Genomic DNA, 21078 nt, shown 5'->3' on the forward strand with positions numbered 1-21078 from the left:
ATACAAAAGAGTTCCTGGAGAATAGTTCATCAAGAGTGCGGATGGTGGGGAGATTGAAGGTTGGTATGCCTGAAGGTGAGTATGAGGAGTAAAGGAGGCTATTCTGTTTTACAGCATTGAAGCCTCTAATGACATGAGTTATACATACAGGGAACCACTTGCATCTCACCACCTCAGCCATCTCGTCATCCACCTGTTACTCCCTATTCTTCCGTGCAAATTGCAGCCATAGTACAGTTGGCTCAGGTAACGAACTGTATATGCCGCAGCGTCTCCACAGCTTACTACAGGCCACCATGAGATCATTTTAATGTTAGCACGTCTTCTTGTTGCACAGCAAAATGTGATAATTTTAACATGTGCAAATAGCAAGGCTGTTCACTAAAAAATCCTTCAAACTTTGTAGTCTCTTAATGGATATTTGGTTTTCGTTTTGGTTTGTTTTAGAAATTATTTTATGTCATCTGAACACATACTGTAAAGCTTCCTAACGAGGTGTGTGCTAACATCTAATCTTCATGGAATACTGAAACACCTTCTTGCATCTTATGCCACGTACACACGATCAGGAATTCTCGTCGAAAAAAGCTCTGATGGTTTTCGCGATGGAATTCCGACGGAATTCGGCTCAAGCTGTCTTGCCTACACATGGTCACACCAAATTCCGATCGCTTATAACACGGTGACGTACAGCACGTACGACGGGACTAGAAAAAGGAAATTCAATAGCCAGTAGCCAATAGCTTCTGTCTCGTAGTTGAATCTGAGAATGCGTGATTTTTTGGCGTGTCGGAATTGAATACACCTGATCAGAATTTCCAATAGAAAATTGAGAACATGCTATCAATTTTTGGCTGGAGGAAATTCGGACAGCTAAATTCCGATGGAGCATACACACGGTGGCATTTTCAAATTAAAAGCTCCCATCGGTCTTTTTCTGGCCGGAATTCCGATCGTGTGTACGTGGCATAATAGAAAATGTTGGAAGCTCAGCATCTGAATAATATATATATATATTTTTTTTTATATAAAAGGCTCAGCAGAGTGTTTTGTTTTGTGAGGAAGACCTTGTTTTGAATAATTTAATGGACACTGACCTAGGTAGTAATGTAAATCCAGTAAATTCCATTGATTGGTTTAAGAGTATGATGTTGTTACAGGCTAATCAAAAGTTGTTTAAATACAAGAAGTATGTGTAATCTTACTGGAATGTGTATCTTTTGTATCTTTTGTGCATTTCTTCCACATCTGTGCAGTAATCTAGCATTAAACAACTACTTTACTTTGCCTTTGTTCAAGAGTTTCCTGTTTAAAGAACGGTCACTGATGCTTGACTAGTCTTGTATCCACCCCCTGTAGCTTTCTACAGCTAGACCAGAGGGGGAGGAGCTGCTGGGTCCCACCCATTAGTCTATCCTGTGTGCAGTTATGACGTCATAACTACCTTTGCGAGGTGATATCTGGGTTTGAAAGGTATTATATGCACATAATGTGTAATGTATGTATGTCCTGTGTGGCCACAAATTTATATATTTAAATTACATCTTTTGTGCCTTTAGTTAGGCTGTCTAAAGAGGTGTTAAGTCTTTTTGGGACATCTGATTGTATAGGGCTTGTTAAATGTGAGTGGGTGTAGTTCAGCAAATCTTTTTTTCTATGCTTCTGGCATGTGTGTAGTATCTGCCATGCTCTGTCTCCATGGTGAGTTAATCAAGAATTCTGGTTGGAAGCTGAATCATCTTGTTGTCATTACAGTGTGCTGAACAGAGGACAGGGGGAGGGCAGCTGTGCCTTTCTAAACTGCCATTGTTCACCCTGGTAAGCTTGTGTATAATTATACTTCGTGATTGCAGACCCTCGGAAAGCTTGTCACTGAACTGCAAGCTCAGAAATGCATTCACCGTAAGGTCGCCCACACAGAAGTATTCACAGGCATTACATGCGGTGAATGGGGAACAACAAGCATATGGCCACATGAACATTCAGAGGCGAGAAACATGCATCCATCAGCCACCAAGAATCATAACGTCAGGATCCTTGATCTTCGGAACAAATATCTGCACAGGCATTAATTCTGTCATCCTGAAATATTTTATATTACAAAATGGTTAGCGTATAGAACAGGGATGCAGTACATCATGTTACTGCAAGAGAACATATTTAAAGCCCAACTCTGGGAAACTATAACATTATTCCTAGCAGTAGGATTGTGTTGACACTGCAAGGGTAATTTCTGATTTAGGTCTAGGGGACACAAAAAAGCTGATTTTCTTACCCTATCATCCACTCCTCCCCACATTGTCTCCCTTGGTCTAAGGTCCTGATGTCATCAAAACCAGTGCATGGTCCATAGCCATGCACTAGACATGGGAATGTCAAAGAACAGTCCACCACTGGAACGTTGGGGAGCACCATCTGCTGGAGGAGCTGAGGATCAGGTAAGTAAAGGCATTTCTCTTCTCCCTAGACAAAACGAGCAGTTAACCCTTGCAGTGCAAGCATAGCCCCTCTGAAACAGATCATTGTATTGTTTCCTGGAGTTGGAATTCATTACAGACAGAGTAGACAATTTGTTCAATTTATAACTCTCTAACACGAGGATAAGGATTTAATTTCCCTATTTGAATGTCATTTTCAAATCTCAGTGGACTATCTTCCTGCTATGCTGGCTTTATGCCTTGAGCCTAAGGCTCACCATACACACTACATTCAGATTGAGCAATTGCCTTTAGATCTACCAACAAGTATGTAATGCAAGGGCCTGCCTTATTGGATATACATTTTTGAATAGTTTATGTAGGTCACGTTATAACATAATTTTGGTGAATCAAAAAATGTAGTCTACAGAGATTATATGGTCAGGTGAGCCTATTTTCAAAGAATGTTTAAACTATGGAAGCTTTGTTCAAAAAGTGAGCATATTGCAAAACTAGGTACCAGTATACCTGCTTCCTGAACTGATTTTTTTCCCTGTTAACAGATTTACCGTGCCTTGTTCTGCATTTCTTCTCTGTATGGAAGCAGCCATCTTAGCATAGGGACAGGGCTTTGAGTCCTGATGTCAGATCCACCCCCTCATGACTGATGATGTTCTGAAGACTTAATTAAAAGGTTTGTTCACCTTTTCCTGACAAAACAATGTACACTTTTCTGTACTTACCTCTGTGAGTTATTTCTGCATTGCTTTTGGGACAGATCAAAACAATGCTCTGTGCTGGCACTGAGCAATCATAATTCTCTGATCTGTCCCAGAAGTACTATAGAAATAAGAGGGAGTTTGGATTTCAATCCCCAGGCCTCTGCATCAGCTGCATGAGCACTGACAACTCATCACTCGCAGAGGTAAGTACTGACTGTGGGGACCTGGGGATCACAGATCCACATAACACATAAGCAGACAGATTTCTGCAGTGCGAGTCTCCAGTGACCGCTTTCCCTCCATTAAGGCCCCTTTCACGCGGGCTTGTCCGTGTACGGACTCCGCTTTGCTCAGCAGAGATCGATCCAGTTGATCCCCGCAGATCAGGCAGATGACAGGTCCGTCTCTGCTCATTGTGCGGAGATGGACCTGGCAAAGCCCCGCTGTCCTTTATGTACAGTTGCAAAAAAAAGTATGTCAACCCCTTTGGAATGATATGGATTTCTGCACAAATTGGTCATAAAATGTGATCTGATCTTCATCTAAGTCACAACAGTCTGCTTAAACTAATAACACACAAAGAATTAAATGTTACCATGTTTTAATTGAACACACCGTGTAAACATTCACAGTGCACATGGAAAAAGTATGTGAACCCCTAGACTAATGAGATCTCCAAGAGCTAATTGGAGTGAGGTGTCAGCATACTGGAATCCAATCAATGAGATAAGATTGGAGGTGTTGGTTACAGCTGCCCTGCCCTATAAAAAACACACACCAGTTCTGGGTTTCCTTTTCACAAGAAGCATCGCCTGATGTGAATGATGCCGTGCACAAAAGAGCTCTCAGAAGAAATACAATTAAGAATTGTTGACTTGCATAAAGCTGGAAAGGGTTATAAAAGTATCTCCAAAAGCCTTGCTGTTCATCAGTCCACAGTAAGACAAATTGTTTATAAATGGAGAAAGTTCAGCATTGCTGCTACTCTCCTTAGGAATGGGCGTCCTGTAAATATGACTGCAAGAGCACAGCGCAGACTGCTCAATGAGGTGGAGAAGAATGCTAGAGTGTCAGCTAAAGACTTACAAAAGTCTCTGGCATATGCTAACATCCCTGTTAGCGAATCTACGATACGTAAAACACTAAACAAGAATGGATTTTATGGGAGGATACCACAGATGATGCAACTGCTGTCCAGAAAAAAAACATTGCTGCACGTTTACAATTTGAACAAGAGCATCTGGATGTTCCACAGCAGTACTGGCAAAATATTCTGTGGACAGATGAAACCAAAGTTGAGTTGTTTGGAAGAAACACACAACACTACGAGTGAAGAAAAAGAGACACAGCACATCAACATCAAAACCTCATCCCAACTGTGAAGTATGGTGGTGGGGGCATCATGGTTTGGGGCTGCTTTGCTGTGTCAGGGCCTGGACGGATTGATATCATTGCAGGAAAAATTAATTCCCAAGTTTATCAAGACATTTTGCAGGAGAACTTAAGGCCATCTATCCACCAGCTGAAGCTCAACAGAAGATGGGTGTTGCAACAGGACAATGACCCAAAGCATAGAAGTAAATAAACAACAGAAGGGCTTAAACAGAAGAAAATACGCCTAGTGGCCCAGTCAGAGTCCTGACCTCAACCGGATTGAGATGCTGTGGCATCAAGAAAGCGATTCACACCAGACATCCCAAGAATATTGCTGAACTGAAACAGTTCTGTAAAGAGGAATGGTCAAGAATTACTCCTGACCGTTGTGCACGTCTGATCTGCAACAGGAAACGTTTGGTTGAAGTTATTGCTGCCAAAGGAGGTTCAACCAGTTATTAAATCCAGGGGTTCACATACTTTTTCCACCTGCACTGTGAATGTTTACATGGTGTGTTCAATAAAAACATGGTAACATTTAATTATTTGTGTGTTATTAGTTTAAGCAGACTGTGATTGTCTATTGTTGTGACTTAGATGAAGATCAGATTACATTTTATGACCAATTTGTGCAGAAATCCGTATCATTCCAAAAGGGTTCACATACTTTTTTTGCAACTGTAGATCAGATGAAAACGGACTGCCTGTACATTTCCATATGATCCTATCTGATCCGACTCTCCAGACAGATGGAAAATAGGATTTTCATCTGTCTGGATTTCACAGACAGGATCAGATTGGCGCATGTCAGCTGACATGTCACCGCTGACATCTGCTGCTCCAGAGGTGCATGGAGTGTCCGATTAGGTCCGCCTGAAAAACTGACAGGTGGACCTGATCGGAAAGCCAGTGCGAAAGGGCCCTTAGAGAACAGTGAGCTGCACAGTAGTGACATTACCAACTCTAAGGCTGGGCTTACACTATTGCGAATTGGATGTGGGTTTCTCCGCATCCAATTCACATGTCAGGAGACTGATGGTCTCTCAATGATGCCTGTTCACACATCTCCGGGACGGTTGCGGGGCGAATTTCACAGAAGTCCTGTGCGTTTTCTGGTTCATTTCAGGTACGAATTCAGCAAAAAATGCAGACCGAAATCGGACCTGAAACAGTGAACAGGGATGCACCGGACCCCCGCTTGGAGCCGCTCTGCACGGCAGTGTGAACCCAGCCCAACTCTAGGAGACTAGCAGTTTGAAGCAGCGATGCATCACAGTGCAGATACAGTATAGATCTTTGAAGCTTAAAGAGGAAGTAAACCCGCCCAAAAAATTTCCATTTTACTAATGTTACTCTAATACTGTACATCAGCCTTCATTCTGTATATGTTATATCTCAAAACGAGCGCTGTAAATACCTTTTTTTCTCTTTTCCAAATTATCTTCCTTCCGGGTATCGCCCGCGCCATTTCAAATTCGGGCTTTGACGTCCTTTCCGGACGTCATTTCCGCCCTTAGTTAGATTTCACTCCGGAAATCTCGCGCATGCGCCGTAGCGTCAATAGAAATCCTAACCAAGCCTCGATCTCGGTTGCCGTTACTAAGGCAACAAAGCATTCATTCCCCTGCGTGACGTCTTCAGTCACAAGGGGGAGTGTCAGGAAGAGCAGGGATAGGATTACAACGCGAGACTTCTCCTCTGCCGCAATGAGGAGAATGCCTCGTATTAAAAAAAGGCAGAGAGGCAGGAAGATGAAAGTCGGCAATACAGTATACGCCGCATTCGCACGACCACACAGCGCAAGCGCGGCTGACGTCACGGAAATGTAAACGGCGGTTTTTACGAAAATGTGACAAGTAAGTTCACTTTCTCAGGCAGCGATCAGCTGCCTGAGAAAAGTATTATCTAACAAGCTAAACATGTGTAGGAGGGTTTACTTCCTCTTTAAGAAAATACGAAATGTTGGGCTATCCTCAGAATAGTAATAAAGGGGATATCTCTCAATGGGGACACTAGTTCCAGTGACAACCAGTAAATCTCTCACTTTGGAGGAATTTCCTGTGACTTCCTGATTTGGTTATGGGACAAGAAGTGAAGGAAAATCTCCCCAATATAACACAGATGTAAAAAGCCTGAAGCAGTGCCGGGACAAAGTCACCCAGTGCCCAGGACAAAGATGCCAAACTGCGCCCCCGCCTTTTCTTTAAGGTTAGGGTCAGCAGTGATATCACAACTCCTTTCAGCCTTGTAACAGAAGCATCTAGCACAGGGCTCCCCCATCCCTGCAATAAATGATTGTGCCCTCCTGCCAACCCTTTGTCCGGACCCTGCCCTGAAGGGGGTTATAACCTTCCCTTTTCTATCCAAAACAATAAAATGTTTTCCTTTAGTTTTAACTCTAAAATGATGAACTATAAAGGCTTTTTAGGCATCGCTATGGACAATTTAGGAATTCAAAGTATTTTTCCATTTCTCAGGTGCAGTCAATCTTGGTGCCATATTTGGTATTCATTTACTTGACACAGTCACCTCTTAAAATTGAAGATTGTATTGTGTTTGTGTGCACTAAAATGGATTTAATTCAACATTCGCTGTAAAAAAAAAATTGGTTTGATAAACAATTGACTTGCAACTACCATAATTTTATTTTACAATTACTCTGTGTCAAAGAAAATATATCATGTTTTGGTGGATTTAAAATGTATGTCCAACCAAAACGTTTTTCTTAGTTTTGGATGGAGTGGGTGAGAAACCCCTGTCAGATTTTTACTGCTATCTGGGACCCAGGATAGATTTGCCACCTGTCCTGCTTACAGTAGTTTCACCAGAGAGGAAATGAGGATAACTCTCAACAGTAACACGAGCAGAAATAACAATGCTTTTCTTTAGTAGTTTTTTTTTTTTATGTGTCGTTGCAGATTTCCCCACGTTTACTGCCTAGTGTGAAATTGTTGTCAGCGGAATAGGAAGTGAGGGCAAATTTCCCTAATGGAGCTCTGGATAGCTGCAAAACCTAACAGGGGTTCTAATCCTTAATCAATTAATAATTGGTTTCAGGCATGATTCCCTTGGTCCATTTAAATGTGTGACCCTTTGGGTAAAATCTATGTGAATATTGTGTGAAAACATATATAAACAGAACCCTGAGTATTTTGAAGCAAAAATTTTCATTTTACCATATGTGAAAAATAAAATAAAATGGTCTTCCAGTCAATGGTGTATTTTAGTGCATATTGCCACAACACATCACACACTTTATTTTATCACATGCACACATTTGCTCACATTCACTAATTTAAAAAAACTCACTCATGCACTTTGGCAGAGCATCACAATGCACTTGCTCTGTATAGTACCAGGACATACTTATGTGAACCATCTGTGCCTCATGGTGCATTGCTCCAAAACAAAAAGTGCAAGTCTATTTTTTCACGTGTTAAGGTTCATTGCTAACCCATTCAAATTAATGGGTTTCCCTAATGTTGCATGCTTTAATGCATGTTAATGCAATGCGTTAATGCAGCATATAATTTGAATTGGGCCTAATGATAATGTTGCCAGTAGTTATTGGGTGTGAAGATATCTTATGCCCTGCCCATTTTATAGTAATTCTCTTTTCAGGTGTAATTAAATAGAAGTAGTGACTGGCATGCATAGTTACATAGTTACATAGTAGGTGAGGTTGAAAAAAGACACAAGTACATCAAGTCCAATCTATGTGAAATTACTATACCATACTATGCATGGTATATTAATCATTGCATTTATTTGTCCAGACATTCTCAGGCCTCTTCTTGCCATAAAACAGTAATAAAACATTAATACTTCTCCTCTCATGTTACCCTCACTATCATTTGTTTGGAATAAGCAGTGCATGTTAGTTGTGGTCAAGTACACTGCTCTGTGCAAGCAAGAGAGGGTGGCTACATTCCTATACACAGTGGGATCGTGGAGAATGAACGTAGCCACCCTCTAAGTATAGATTCACACTATTGCATCTCAATAACAAACAACAATTGTGCACCTTCCCAACACGCGAGAGAAACACACTGCTCTTTAACAAACACACGGGGGTGCCATTAATTTTTAATGCCAACCCTACACATCAGCTACAGCACCCTGAAGTTCCCTGTGACGTAATTTTAAGAAAAAAGGGTCCGGGATTTTTTTCCCCCCTTGTTTCCGCAGGTATTAATTTCAATAGGCTGCCTACGGACAGAATGCAGCCCCCAGTGATGTGAACAGAGCCTTAGAGGAAGCCGGATTAAAGCAACAGAGAAAGGAATTTAGACATTTGGAGGAGGCTGAGAGCAATAGAAGGGACTTTTTTGAGTTAAGAAGACTTATTTAAAAAAAAAAATTTTTTTTAAAACCAGAGTTAAGTGTCACTTCAATTTGTAAGTATTGGCAATTTATTTTGGCCCCCAAAGAAATTAAGGCTTTCATTGCAGAGATGATGAGGCCAGTTTATTGAACTGAAAATGGAACCTACAAATCATTTTTAATCTTGGGACATCATCATTAAAATATTGCAGACCAACCATGAAAGTATTGGTGATGGGGCAGCAAGCCAGCCAATAAGTAGAACGGTCTACATGATACTGATCTTACCATCAGTGCCACAGAAATAAAAAAAAGTCCATAGGAACTTGAAAAATAAAGGAACTGTCTCAACAATAAGGCCTCATGCACACAGACCTGCAGCATTTTTGCAGAAAAAAATGCCTTATGCTTGTTAAAAGTGTTTAAAGTTTTTACAAGCGTTTAGGACAGGGGTCTCAAACTGGTGGCGCTCCAGCTGTCGCGAAACTAGAAGTCCCATCATGCCTCTGCCTGAGGGAGTCATGCTTGTAACTGTCAGCCTTTCAATGCCTCATGGGACTTGTAGTTACGTAACAGCTGCAGGGCCCCCCAGTTTGAGACCCCTGGTTTAGGAGCTTTTAGGCCCCATGTACACTTGCTTAACCTCCCTGGCGGTACGATTATTTCGGATTTTAGGTGCTAAAAGCGGTACCATTATTTTGCATGAAAATTCGGCGTTTTATATTGTAGTCCTGTAATTCTTAAGCCGCGTACACACGGGCGGACTGTCTGGCCTACTTAGTCCGCCGAAACACATTTCAGCGGACAGTCCGCTCGTGTGTGGGCTTCAGCGGACTTTTTCAGCATGCAGTCTGGCGGACTAAGTATTTCGGAATGTTGGAAATACTGTCCGCTGGACTCGCATTTCGGCGGACAATCCGTCCGTGTGTGTGTGCCAGTCCGCCGTACTTTTGAAATGAGCGGACTTTTCCCGCCCGGAGAAAAGTCCGCTCATTTCGAGCGGGTATCCAGGTAGGCGGGGCCCGCGACGGAGACGTCGCTGGCCCCGCCGCCTGGTATGGACTTAAAGGGGAACCCCAACGCCGAAAAAAATCGGCGTGGGGGTCCCCCCAAGTCCACAAGAGACCCTTGTCCGAGCACGCTACCCGACCGGCCAGGAAAGGGGGGCGAGCGAGCGCCCCCCCTCCTGAGCCGTACCAGGCCGCGTGCCCTCAACATGGGGGGGCACCTTGTCGCCGCACGACCCCCCTTCCCCAAGGCACCCCCCCATGTTGAGGGCACGCGGCCTGGTGCGGCTCAGGAGGGGGGGCGCTCGCTCGCCCCCCTTTCCTGGCCGGCCGGGTAGCGTGCTCGGACAAGGGTCTGTTGTGGACTTGGGGGGGACCCCCACGCCGATTTTTTTCGGCGTTGGGGTTCCCCTTTAAGTCCATACCAGGCGGCGGGCCCCGCCTACCTGGAGACGCGCTCGAAATGAGCGGACTTTCCTCCGCGTGTGTGGGCGAGTCCGTTCATTTCAAAAGTAGGGCGGATAGTATGGCGGACTTAGTCCGCCGTATTAGTCCGCTCAAAAAGTGCCGTGTGTGGGCAAGTCCGTTCATTCGAAAGTATGACGGACTGTCCGTCGGATTGTCTGACGGACTAAGTTGGCCAGACAGTCCGCCACGTGTGTACTAGCAGACATCCCGGGTATGATAAAGTTTGAAAAATGAAATCATAAATTATAATATAACAAATAACTATAAATAATTGTACCAAATAATAATATAACAATAATAAAAAATTATTCAATAATGTAATCAAATCAAAAACACTGAAATTTGCTCAGTTGCAGAATTGTCACTGTCATTACTTTTCAGTATTTGATGACGGATCTCCCCACAAATCGCTATCGCTCAATTCTGCGAGTGATTCCAATTTATTATTGCTGTTTTCTAGCTGGTCTAAAACCATTTTTGATGTAAAATGACAGTATGGTTGCTATGGACAATCTCCAGTTTCCAGGCATAAAGAACAGTTTTTATAATATAAAACTGCATGCAGAGCACTGGACAGACCACTAGGGACAAAGGGGATGTGAAATATTTACATACAGCAATGTAATCTGTAAGATGTAAGCGTCGCAACGCTCGCAGGGAACGGAGGGAGATCGGCTCCGTGATAGATCGAGCGAGACACGGCTCGCTCGTACAGCGGGGAGACAACGTTGGATCCGAGGGAGAAGGTAAGTAAACCTCCTCCTAGATCCAGCGATGCAGTCCCGAGTCTGGCTCAGGGTTACCGCTCTTGGTATAAAAATTCCACCCCGAGCCAGACTCGGGAATACCGTCAGGGGGGTTAAAAATTGCTGCTTTTACAGGGGTTTTGTGTTCTGTCTGTAGAAGCAGCTCAATGCTATCCTATGTATCCATGCACATTAGAATGATTACAGGCATATTTTGAGCTCAAGCACAAAACTCTCCTAAACTCATCTAAATTTTGTACAAAAATTGCTCTATATGAGTGCTTTTTTATGCCAAGGGAATGGCCATTTTTTAAGCCCAGTGTGCATGGAACCTTACAGGAATCAAGCTTTTGGGCTTTAATTTATTTCATTGGCCAGAATAAATAATATACTCTGGCCATTGAAATTAATTAATGCTCAAGAACTAAACATGCCAAGCAGTTAGACATGTTGAGGAGCGTTTAGCAGCTTTTAGTAGCATCAAGCATTTTTTTCTGCTCAAAACTCTGCTGCACCTGGTCGCACTGGCAGTGGATTTTTTTTCTGCCTCTAAAAAGCCCCTAACTCTAATGCCCCGTACACACGTTCCGATTATCGTAAGACCGATCGTTCACATTTTGTTGTATACAACTAAGATTGAATACAACAGTGCAAAATGTGTGTAAGACTTTTGTCGTACGATTCTGGAAAAATCTTCCGTCGTGCGTAGCTACGTATTTTAAATGATGTCAAAAACGTGTGACCTGTGTGTCCTTCTGGTTTATTTTCATGTTTCCGATCATGCGTGGTGTTTGTCTAATGACTTTTATCGGACGCATACTGTACTGACTACACGACTGTCGTACGATGGGCTGTCATCCGACCAAAGTTTTCCTATTTGTTCCTTCGGATTTAGTTGGACGGACTGTCGTGATCGGCTGTCGAAAGCTGCGTACTAACGATCAGATTATCGAACGATTTGTCCGAAAGCGACTTTTGTGGTCCGATAATCGGAACGTGTGTACGGGGCATAATGCTGCTAAAAGCCTATGGGGGTTATTTACTAAAGTAAAATCAACTTTGCACTGCAAATGCACTTGGGAGTAAAGTCGCTATAGATCCGAGGGGGACATGCAAGGAAAAAAAAAACAGCATTTTAGCTTGCGCATGGTTGGATAATAAAATCAGCAGAGCTTCCCCTCATTTCAGATCTACCCCTTAGATTTGGAGCGAATGCACTTCCAAGTGCACTGGCAGTGCAAAGTGTATTTGCCTTTCGTAAATAACCCCCTATGTGTGCATGGACAAGGTCCATAAACACATGGATGAGTGGGTTTGGAGTGAAGGAACTTGACTGGCCTGCACAAAATCTTGACCTTAGCCCAATAGAACACCTTTGTGATGAATTAGAGCGGAGACTGCGAGCCAGGACTTCTCATCCACATCAGTGCCTGACCTCACAAATGCGCTTCTGAAAGAATGGTCAAAAATTCCCATAGATACACTCCTGAACCTTGTGAACAGCCTTCCCAGAAGAGTTGAAGCTGTTAAAACTGCAAGGGGGGGGGGGGGGGGGCAACTCAATATTGAACCCTAGGGACTAAGACCGGAATGCCATTAAAGTGCGTGTAAAGGTAGGTGTACCAATACTTTTGGTAATATTCCGTATCTTCTGTGCAATAATGCTATTCAGTTATAGCACATAGAATTAATACACAACTGACTGTACATTATGTTTACAGTAAAATTGGTAGCATCATGAAATCCAACACATTTTAATTATTCATTTACATTTATTGAGTATTGTGTTACATAGTTACATAGTTGGTGAGGTTAAAAAAAGACACAAGTCCATCAAGTCCAACCTGTGTTTTTTTTTTATATAATATTAACATAAAAGCACACACACAGGTTGGACTTGATGGATTTGGATCTTTTTTCAACCTCACCAACTATGTAACTATGTAACATAATACCCAATAAATGTAAATTAATAATTAAAATGACTTATTAGAACATTTATATTAAAATGAAAATTGGTGGTTATTGAATTGTCAAGCAATCTCAGTGTCAGTCAAGAAATTAGTACAAGTGATCTTCATGAATATTTATTTGTTTTATTTGGTCTTTAAATATGCTTTGTGCAAGGTACATTTTCCAACTGTATGGAGATAAATTTGACATATTAGCGAAGTAAAATTTATGCTGCCCATACTAATAGGTATATTCATTAAAATACCACATGCTCAGTGCATACCAATATTACCTATGCTTACAAGGTGCATGTCATATTACATGCATGTTAATAAAGGACACCTTTGGGTATCATTTTTTTTCTACAATATTTGGCTTGTTGCAGAACAAAATGCAATGATTTTATAATCTGTACAAAATCCAGCAAAAAGAAAATACTGTAAAACTGAACCTTCTACTACTCTATTCTAGTGGTAGGATCTCTGGTCATGGGTCCAAAGCTATCTCCTTCCTGAAGAGGCCTGTTGATGCCTGCCTTTTAGATGTATTTTCTGCATAAAAAAGGAACACCTAAAGCACATGGTGAAAAATACTGTATCCTATTAAACTACAGTTTTCAGTGGCAGATGTCACTGTTGTGTGGTTTGGGGCACCTTTCAAAATGTCTTGCACACGGCTCTTAATTGGAAGTATGATTGTGATAGGAAAGAGTCATAGCATGTTTTACATTTTTTTACCCACATACTACTGAAGATGTCTTGGAATTAGATGTCCACTTGTTTTGGCTTTATACATGAAAAAAAAAGTGTAAAATGTACTCCAACCATCTAAGACAGCAGTGGTCAACTTGGTTAACACAGGTGATCTCTAACACAGGGGACATCCAGAAGCAGTCCAGCTGATGGGTGAGCAACACAGCCCACATAACAATCCAGTTGAAAAGAGCTCAACAAATTCAAGAACAGCTTGTAGCACCTTGTGCCTGAAACTGGCATTAGAGGAGGCTTCAACATTCACCTGCTAGAATTGAACAAATGTGTAAATAACAAACCTAGGCGATAGCCCAGTAAATCTGAGAAAGAGATGTCCGATGCGGAAAGGCCCCTGAAGCACTAGCAGATCTGGTAAAATGTGCTTAAACGGGAAAGGGAGGAACCCTATCCTTTAAACTATAGCCTGAGCAATAACTTGTCTGATCCAACTAGCAATGGGAGAGTGAGAAGCAGGAAAATCCTTGCAGGAACGTTCAGGTGTAAATTCAATGTCCTAAAAGTGTCAGTGACTGAGAGGTAGATTCCAGATGCTTTAGGGCAGTACATAAGAAAGGAAGTATCCTGATACTGGGTGGCCATACACTGATAGATGTTTGGACAAATTCTGCCTGCTGGACCAATGTATTTTGTCAGCCATTTGTGGCGACTGTCAGAACACCTGAAGATATGAGAGATCGGATAGGGAACCAAGGAATACGGGGGAACAAACAGGGGGAAAAAGGTCTTAAAGCATATCTATGATAAAAATGTAAAGTCATATATTCATTTCCACATCGTATTTCAATAATTTTCTTAATGTCAGTGATCTTGAAGTCTATACACCTACTTTGTGAAGATCCCCACATATTTACTTCCTTGAAATCCATGACAAACATGCACTATGCCCTTTGGAGTAGACACTGCTATGTCACACATTTCACAGAGCCTGCCTTCTGAACTACAGAGGTGCTGAGTTTGATAAGTTTGAGGAGGCAAAGTTAGTACAGGAATCACTGCTTGCAAGCAGCAGATTACCATGGGATTTGTAGTCCTTAGACATTAAAAGTAAACAGCAGAGGAGAAACTACAAAGCAGGCAGGGAATCTAGGCAGTTAAAAAAAGGAAAGGCCAGCTGAAAGCAACACTTACAACATAAAAGCAAATGTTTCAAGCAAACATATATTGAATTGTCAAAGAAAACAATTGTGTATTTTGCTATTGCAATACTGCTTTTTATAAAATGAATATATGTTCTGTGCAGGGCCGTCTTTAATATTGATTGGACCCTGGGCAAAATTTTCTTGGCCCCCCTCCATGCAATTTTGCTCTCCACCTGCTCTGAGACATACAATATTTAGCAGCTAGACTCAAAATCAGTTTACTGAATCAGATCAGGCAGCTATTGCAATTGGTTGCCAGTGGTTACAATGTATCGTTACCGCTCAATGACTGGTTGCTAGAGGTTACAGCACACATTACGGCTCACTGATTATTTGCTAGAGGTTACAGCACATGATTTATGCTTGTTGATTGGTTGCTAGAGATTACTGTGGATATGACCTCAGGGGGGCATGATATACATATCAATGCTGCCGGCCACCCCTATTTACATATAAATGTACATAATGTACATGTATATATGTATATAATGTACATGTAAACACAGGTCTGCAGGTGAGTCATCTTTACACAACAATAGGGCAGAGCTGGGCAGCGTTAGTAGCAGCACTTCACACTGAGATTTTGGGAAAGAGCACAGGACTAGAACCTCAAGGGACGAGGGAATTTAAACCAGGATAGTTGGCAAGTAAGAGGCAGCTGCTTTGGGCCCCACAACAATGACAGGGTCCAGGGCAGCTGCCCCTTTTGCCCTGCCTTAAAAATGGCCCTGGTTCTGTGGCCATAGATTTCCTTTACCTAAAGAGTAAGTGGCCAAACGTCTCTGAAACAGAATGGCCACGGACAAAATGTGTCCATCAATTGTGCTGAAGGCCAATTTTTGGTCTAGATCTGACTGGAGGAAGGCCAAGATACATCACGTGGAGTACTTTTTAGGACAAAAGTACCTCAACATGCACCAAGTAAAGTAAGCTATCCAGGTGTAATAGTAGAGTTTATGAAAAGTCATCTTCCTAGTCTTCAAGAGTTTTGATATAACAGAATTTGAATATCCCCTATCCCTCAGGACCATGGCTTTATCAGCCATGCTATTAAAGCCAGCAATTGATAAGCAGTATAGAACATTGGGCTTTGGGAGAGAAGTTTGATTATGTCTGAATAACATGTCCCTCTGGATCAATTCAGGGCAATGAGAATGATCAAGATGCTACCCTTCTCGATCCTGTAAAGTAGACCTAGGGGGTAAAATGTGCAGAAAAGTTTAAACTGATCCCACATGTAACCAAAGCATCCACTGCAAAGGTCAGAGGGTCCCTGGATATGGTGACAAGCCTGTCCAGTTCAGTTAAACTGCATGTTTAAATCGATCACTGTCATAAATGGAACAAAAAAAATTGTTTCAATATTTCCCTTGTTATTCTTGGACTTTCCCAGGTTGTAGCTGTTCTCTCTATCTTGATGGACTATTTCTGTGTCATCAATGAATTCTTCTTAATCATCCTAATAAAGTGACCTCTGTTGCCCTATACACAAGTCTTCTTTTCTTTATCTTCAGTATTTTCTTTGTGTCCACACAATTTTCATAGTGTCTAAATGTTGTTTTTTTGCATTTGAAAGCTATCTCTCTGGTCATTGTGGGGTCTTCATGTGTGTACCCCTTTTAATTTTAGGAAAGTATTGTACATCTGTTGCAGGCCCTGTATTTCTCCAACAGACATGTCATATGTTACCCTGCTATGGTTCCCCTAGGGGGGCAGGGTAATTCTTAAGGCTGAAGTGATTTCTCAACAAAATAAAGCATGGAAACATAGATGGATGGGTGGGTTTGCTTTGAGTATTTAAAATTAATTAACCACTTAAGGACCACCCCACGTATATATAAGTGTGAAATCACATACTTGTACATTATTGTTTTCTTTGGCTCTGGGGCACGCACTGCCAGAGCCCCACTGCTGCTGTGATTGGACACAGCAGGAGCCAAATCAATGGGTCCGGTGGAAACCTGGCGATCGTTCCGAGAGAGGCAGAGTGGCGGTCTGCCTATGTAAACAAGGCACATTACCATTCTGCTAGTGAGAAAGATAGAGATCTTGTGTTTCCTATATTGTCATATATCTGTACCGTTACAGATTTTTTTTACAAGCAGCTATTTCAGTGACCATATTATATTCTTGTCATGGTGCTGTGTTTTTATTGTATACATTTTTATTAGTTGGTACATGTTCCATTATTTATTTATACAACAAATATAAATAGTTTCCTTTCATCACACTGCATAGCCCTCTTCAATCTCACTTACCTGATCATCACTTCTCTTCCTTTCTTCGGCATCTTATTTTTTTACATCCCCATAAATCATACCCTACTCTATTCTGTGAGCATGGCAGGCTACAGAGGGATGCAATTTGGATTCAGGAGAAGCAGGTTTTAGTAAGCCTAAAAGGACACAGTGCATACAAATGTTCTTGCCAATAAAAACAGTGACAGGGCCAAGGTAGGTCTTTTTCCATGTTAAATAAATCATTTTTCTATTTGAAGGCAAAACCCATGCCAAACTCATATTATTTAGGGTATTTATAAAGATGAATCATAATTACATTACAAATCATAATTTTATCACAAAATACACACGTGAACAGCACACAAGAGTTTAGGCTACAAAATGTACTTGTAGTAGGCAAAAGGGAAAATATCTAAAATATGCAAAATTGTTAGCAGTCAATTGTAATGATTTACTAAAGGCCACTTAGCCAAATAAATCTTTGCTTCAAATACCCACCATGAGCAGAAACAGAGCCTTACTGGAGTAAGTGAATGTTGTAATCCTATCTTCAACAGTTTGTCCAGGGAAAGCACAAAATTCCAATACAAAATATTGAGGTTGCACACCAAGTTACCCACGACTAAATTTTACTGATCCAGCGAACATACTCTACCTACATGCATTTTACCCTACAGCTGGGTGGAACACAGGTAGTCAGAGAATGATTACAGGAATACTATAGTTTTATTTTCATATTAAAATACATTTTTTATATTAAAATAAATATTTAATGGAAATTAATTTCCAAAGTATTTTATATGTATTAGACTAGTTGAAAATATCTACTTTAATACTCAACCATTTTATGCTAAGAGGTCATCAAATCCTAGATGCCCAGACCAAACTTAGCCATGTCAATATGTATCCATTAATTTATCTAAATAATCGTAACATTGTTTTTTTTAACCCCTAATGCCACCTTGCAGCAGCCTTAATGCCCAGGAGGCAGCATGGCTTCTATAATGTGATTGCTGTGCTTGGCTCTCACAGCAGCCAAAAGAGAGAGCCTTTAAAACTTTGGCTTAGAGCTCTAGGCTACATCTGGTCAGTGTGCTGGCAGTGCGCAGTGAGTGCGCTCTCAGCACACAAACCTAATGCTGCTGTAGACACATGTGTAGAGACTGAATGTTAAAGCCCACCTTTTTTGCCACCACAAAAACACATTAAACGGTCAGCATAAGGTTAAGAACATATAAAGTTTTTATTTCTTACACAGCTTTAAAGTGTATATATATTTTTAAAGAGTATCAAGTTTTTTTGTTGTCTGTGTCCTCATTGGGGAGATTTACCTCTTTCTATTTGTACTGTTGACCAGTGTCACCAGGGGAGAAAGTGAGGGAAAATGCAACATATTACAGTTGTTCCCAAAACAAGAGGTAAGGGAACATTTTCCAATGAGAATACCTGTTTCTGGGACAATGGTCTAAGATCAGAATTCCCCTCCCTTTAGGAATTTTACTTCCTGTTGCATCTGTGAAACAGGAATGGAAATCCCCTCAAAGTTACACAGACAGATGATTATTAACTTGACAGGGTTTTTAACACTTCCCTATTCTATTGAAAAAAAGTTTTAGCTATGCATACACTTAATAAGGTATACTTTCTGGAGTGAAGGAATATCTTTTCTGAATGAAGAACATGGGGATGAACAACAGATGTAAAGGTGGTAGAGAGGAGTGACATTGTGAATGGGACAAGGGGTAAGTGGAATCAGTGTGGGTAGAACTCCAAAGAGAGGAGGTAAGTGGGAAATTAATAGTGGGGGTATGTTACAGGCTCCCCAACCTGAAGGAGGAGGAGGAGCTGGACTTCCTATCACAGTTGGAAATGGCTACGCGGCAGGGAAATTACATCATAATGGGGGACTTCAATTATCCCAATATCGAGTGGGTAGAGGGGACAGCTCACTGGTTTAAAGGCCCATCATTTCATGAATGTCTTGCAGGACAACTTCATGTATCAATTGGTGTATCCTCCAACTAGAGAGAATGCATTGCTAGATTTAGTAATTACGAACGATCCAAGTCTAATCTCAAATGTGGCAGTACAGGACAACTTGGGATCTAGCGATCACAGGATGATCACATTTAGTGTAAATCATAGGAAAAGGAGGCATGAGGGTTGCACAAGAACTCTAAATTTCAGAGCCTACTTTTCTGAACTGTGCTCTATACTACAAGACATCAATTGGGTCCTAATCGGGTCCTAATCCTAGAAACACTGAACACGGAGAAAAAATGGGAATGTTTTAGGAACATATTAAACAAAGGTATCACACAGTGAATTCCTATGGGAAATAAATATATAAGCGTGAAGGTTAAACCTGGGTGGCTAAACCATTACGTAAAAATTCTTAAAGAGAAAAAAAATGGCCTTTAAAAAATATAAAGCAGAGGGAGCATTGTCAGCATTCCGACAGTACAATGAATGCAATAAAAAGTGTAAGAACAAAATCAGGGTGCCTTAAAAAATACTATGAGAAATACATAGCAGAGGAGAGTAGAAAAAACCCAAGGAATTCTTTAGATATGTTAACAGTAAAAAAATGAAATCAGAACACATTGCCCATGTAAAAGACGATGACATGAGGATGGTTACAGATGACACAGAGAAGGCAACTGTAAGTTCTTCGAGAGTCCTCAAAAAACTCAGTCGGGTTATAGCTAGACCATTGTTCCTAATCTTTGTGTGTAGCATACTGACAGGATTTGTACCAGCTGATTGGAGAAAAGCCAATGTGGTACCAATATTCAAAAAAGGGCATAGATATATTCCAGGAAACTATGGGCCTGTTAGCTTAACATCAATAGTAGGTAAATTATTTGAGGATATGATAAAGGTCTATATCCAAGAATTTGCTGAAGAAAACAATATCATTAGTAGTAATCAGCATGGGTTTACGAAAGGGTCTTTCTTGCCAGACCAATCTGTTAACATTCTACAAGGAAGTGAGGTGTCATCTACATAGGGGGAGGCCTGTAGATGTGATGTATCTGGATTTTTCAAAAGCATTTGATACAGTTCCCTATAAAACACTTAATCTACAAGCTGAGGACTGCAGGCATAGACCATATAGTTTGTTCTTAGATAGAAAACTGGTTACAGGGTGCGTCCAAAGGGTAGTGATAAATAACGTGTACTCAGACTGGTCTGGAGTGGTAAATGGGGTAACAAGGTTCTGTCTTGGGGCCAATTCTGTTTGGGAAAAATAGCTCAATCTCAGTTTTTGCAGACAATACTAAAATAAGCAGGGCAATAAGTTCACATCAGGATATAGACATTTTACAGAAGGACCTGAGAAAAATAATGGAGTGGGCAACTATATGGCAAAGGAGGTTTAATGTGCAGAAATGTAAAATAATGCACTTGGGGCTAAGAAAATAAACGCAAACTACTCACTAGGGGGGAGAACCTCTGGAGGAGTCAAGGATGGAGAAAGATCTGGGGGTTCTAATGGAAGACAGACTGAGCAATAACATGCAATGTCAAGCTGCAGCTATCACATCCGGCTGAATATTAGCATGCATAAAAAAGGGGATATACTCCAGAGATAAAACTATAATCCTGCCACTTTATAAAACTCTGGTCTGGCCAGATCTGGAGTATTCTGTCCAGTTCAGATCACCAGTCCTCAGAAGGGTTGTGCTGGAGCTGGAGAGAGTCCAAAGAAGGGCAACTAAATTAATAAGGGGACTGGTGGACCTCAAATATGAGGAGAGACTGTAAGTATCACATTTATTCTCATTGGAGAAGAGATGCTAGAGAGGGGACATGATAGCGATTTTCAAATACCTCAATGGTGACCCCCAGCATAGGAAAAAGCTATTCAGTCTCAGGGGGTGTAAGAGGACACATGGCCACACAGTAATATTGG

At 41.3% G+C, this 21078-nt stretch overlaps 1 protein-coding gene across 1 annotated transcript in view; it reads left to right on the forward strand.

Moving 5' to 3' along the window:
* Positions 1 to 21078, forward strand: part of GRIN2B (glutamate ionotropic receptor NMDA type subunit 2B) — a 969425-nt gene that overhangs the window by 79734 nt on the left and 868613 nt on the right. The gene's annotated exons all lie outside the window — the stretch shown is intronic.

This window comes from Lithobates pipiens, unplaced genomic scaffold, assembly GCF_037356315.1.
Source record: "Lithobates pipiens isolate NorthernLeopardFrog02 unplaced genomic scaffold, aLitPip1_a1.2 Scaffold_23, whole genome shotgun sequence".
In the NCBI taxonomy this organism is placed as follows: domain Eukaryota; kingdom Metazoa; phylum Chordata; class Amphibia; order Anura; family Ranidae; genus Lithobates; species Lithobates pipiens.